Source organism: Rana temporaria, chromosome 3 (assembly GCF_905171775.1).
Source record: "Rana temporaria chromosome 3, aRanTem1.1, whole genome shotgun sequence".
In the NCBI taxonomy this organism is placed as follows: domain Eukaryota; kingdom Metazoa; phylum Chordata; class Amphibia; order Anura; family Ranidae; genus Rana; species Rana temporaria.
In genome coordinates, this window is record NC_053491.1 from 461,273,204 (window position 1) to 461,276,907 (window position 3,704).

The 3,704-nt window shown below is 50.6% G+C and overlaps 1 non-coding gene across 1 annotated transcript; it reads left to right on the forward strand.

The window, feature by feature from the left end:
- On the forward strand, positions 1–159 carry LOC120933893. The gene has a single exon (XR_005748151.1). It is a non-coding gene; the product is annotated as a U1 spliceosomal RNA (small nuclear RNA).
- Positions 160–3,704: the final 3,545 nt, after the last annotated feature.

Here is a 3,704-nt window from a genome sequence, read left to right on the forward strand (position 1 = left end):
TTACTTACCTGGCAGGGGAGACACCATGATCATGAAGGTGGTTCTCCCAGGGCGAGGCACGGCTATTGCACACTCTAGGCCGTGCTGATCGTGATTGTCTTCCCTGCCGCTTCTCGGCCTTTTGGCTGGGACTGGGTGTGGTATCTGTCCTTATCAGTTGTCAGCGGAGCGCTGAAGCACCTCCTACATGGGGAGGGTGGATGCAATCCAATGACGTCATTGCACCTGGAAGGATGGTTTCAGCAGGGACTACGCTGTGCTGCCCGACAGAATACTGGGGGCCGGCCCATGGTTGAGTCTGAGCCATCTGGAAGGGTGCTCCTGGTGAGGATGGGTACTGCGCTTGGTCTTGGTCTTTTTGCCGAGTTCTAGTCTGGCCTTCTGGCTGGCTGGTGTAAGTGCTATCTCTGTCAGCGATCCGGTTGGAGGAGCTGGTAATGCCCTGGGGTACGACGGGGTAGGACCGTGCAAATCCGCCGGATTGGCTGGCAGGGGTGGAGGGCTGCACTGGCCGGTCGGGGGGTCGGATATGGAACGAAAAGCCTATGGTGCATGTGCCCCTGGAGTGGCAGTCCAGGGGTATCTGAAGATCACTGTGTGTGAGGGACACATTGATTTAAGATACCACGGTCACTGCACCAGATACACGCTTTTTTTTAGCACCTGCCTCCTGGGCCGGGCCTTTTGGCTAGGACCGGAGGAATTTTTTATTCCTGGCCGGAGGGCCTGGTCATTGTTTCACCACAATGGCCACTTCTTTCACTCTTCTCTTCACTATCCCTTCCCCCACTTTATTTTATTTTAGCCTGTGTTTGTCACTTTTTTGTCTTTTTTTGTTGTGCACGTTTTGTCACTGTGTGATTAGTAGGGTGCGGGTCCTTGGGCCAGCCCTGAACGTCTTGGGAGTGGGTGGACATGGCCTTCTGGCTTAGTTCGCCTGCTCTCATGGGGTCTCCCTTCGGGGGAGCCCCACCTAGTACTGGGAGGGTTCTGTTTCGGCAGTCCCTCCGAGGAAGTTGGGTCCGTGTCGGCTTCGGTTGCTCGGACCACAGTACCTCAGTCCCCGTCTGGAGCCTAACGCCCCGGGGGATCAGGGTTTGGGTCCCTCTTCACAGGAGGATCACTTGACGTTGCACCCGTCTGCACGTTTTTGTGAACACTCTTTATGTGTGTGCACATTTTTTCTGCACCGGGTGGAGTTTTTTGGGTGTGTTCACACGCAATAGGCTTTTCAAAAAAAAAAACCTCAATGTTACCAGCTCTAGAATGGACACACTTTTGTTAGTTCAACTAAAGGAAATCTCAGTTCTCATATTTGTCCTGCCCCATTATTAGTACTCATTTAATTTTGTGATTACTACTATGATGTATAGAGGAACATCGGGGATCTCAGCTACACTAAATATAGCACTTATATAAAAAAGTGTCCCTGAAAATATTTTTTAAATGTTGGCAACTGTGCACTTAGGCACTGCCCAAGGGCCACTGGGTCAGTAGGGGGCCCCATGAGAGGCTCCTGGGATCCTGTGATAATAAAGCGGTAGTAAACTTTCCTGACATTACTATTTTTTAGAGGCCCTGGGGTAGGTTATGCCACAATGTACAAGTATGCACAGCATATTAGCACATTAGTGTACACTTAAATTTTCAGATTGAGCCCTCCAATGCTGCGCTGTGATAAATCAGGCGGGGCCCGGGCACTTCCATCTTGCCTTGGCCGGGCTGCGTTCATGTCATTCCCACGCATTTATTTATTATTTATAAAAGGCCCCACCAAAATCCTCAGCACCAGGCCCATGATGTTCTTAATCTGGCCCTGTATGGGAGGACATTCCTGCCAGAAAAATCTGCTAACATTCTACCAGGAAGAAAAACAGCAATCTAGATAGAGAGAGGCCTTTGGATGTGGTGTATCTGGACTTTGCAAAAGCATTTGATACAGTCCCCCCCAACAAAAAAAAATTACAAGCTGAGGTCCGCAGGCTTGGACCATAAGGTTTGTGCTTGGGTAAAAAGTACCAGTTACACTTTCCGGTAGCTGGATTTCTAGGAGTCTTACAGGACGGCACCCTGAGAGATGACTGGCTCCACCTGACAGGAAACACAATCAAAAAGAGGTTAAAAACCCCACCCCTCCCTGTGCTCCTCAGTTTTAGATAAAGTATGAACCCACCAGTGCACGGGAAAAAACACAAAAAATACAAACCAATTATGTATCACAAGGGTGGGGAGTAGGCCTGCCGTCCTGTAAGACTCCTAGAAATCCAGCTACCGGTAAGTGTAACTGGTACTTTCTCAAATCGTCTTCCAGGACGGCACCCTGAGAGAGAAGCAAGTAGCTTCAGGCCTACCTTAGGGCTGCTTTACCGGCTTGGATATAGGCTAAGGAGATCGTCTGCCTTATCCACCTAGAAATGGAGGCCTTGGAAGCCTGATGGCCTTTTCTCTGGCCCGAAAAATTAACTAATAGATGGGTAGAGTGTCTAAACTCACTAACCCTCTCTAAATAAACTAATAAACAACGTCTCACATCCAGACAATGAAAGGAAGCTTCCTTCTAATTCTGGGGATTTGAACAAAAAGAAGGGAGAACTATCTTCTGTGACCTGTGAAACTTGGTCACTACTTTAGGAAGGTACAGGGGGTCCTGACTTAGGACAACCCTGTCCTCAAACAAACGAAAAAATGGCTCTTTAATAGAGAGCGCCTGCAAATCACCTATCCTCTTGGCAGTCGTGACCGCCAAAAGGAAGGAAAACTTAAAGGTAAGTAACCTAATAGGGATACTATCAATTGGCTCAAACAGAGCCTTGGTCAACTGATCCAAAACAATCGAAAGATCCCAGGGCGGAACCCTAGAAATCTGAACTGTGGACATCCTATCTCTGGCTGTTAGGAACCTTTTAATTAGGGGATCCAGGGATAGGCGTCTATCTAAAAAATAAGACAAGGCTGCCACCTGAACTCTCAGGGTCCTCGTGACTAGCCCCTGGTCCACTCCATCTTGGAGAAAACTCAGGATGACCGAAGTCTCCTGCTGGGATACTCGTCTCGCTTGAAGGAGGACAAGTCGGGCGCTTCTCAATCTCTCTGCTGCTGTGTCTGTGTGTGTGTGTGTCTCCGGTGCTGCCTCAGAACGTTTGGGAGGCGTCTGGTGTGCTGGACGCCGATGGTCGCCGCCATCTTGGCAGAGCTGGACCTGGAAGTGATGCACGCGCCGCGTGACGTCACCGCCCTGCGCCGGTCCCTCTGCACAGACGCCGGGAAAAATGGCGCTGCAGCAAGGGAAACTAATGCCCGATCAGGGAAAACGAATGCCCGACCACCGGGGCCCCTCTGCACGAAGAGAAGCACGTGGCTAAAGCCAGGGAACACCGGAGAAGGAACCTAATCCGCAACCTCCAAGGTAGGGAGAGGGCAAAGGGGGAGAGAGAGGAATCTAGCCCCTGGAGCTTCCAGGCTAGCCACTAACCCAGGAAACTCCAGCACTCAGGGGGGTTCTTCCAGCTCACTCAGTGAGGCCCCCCTGAGTAATAGGGAAACCCTCTAGGAAGGGATAAATCCACTAAACCCAGAGGCTACCCAGTGCCTGCGGTTCAGTTTCCAGGGGGGACCACCAGCCCCAGGCCTTTAGGTCAGGAAAAAAAAAAAATGTTTCGCAAGAACTGAGGAGCACGGGAGGGGCTGGGTTTTTAACCTCTTTT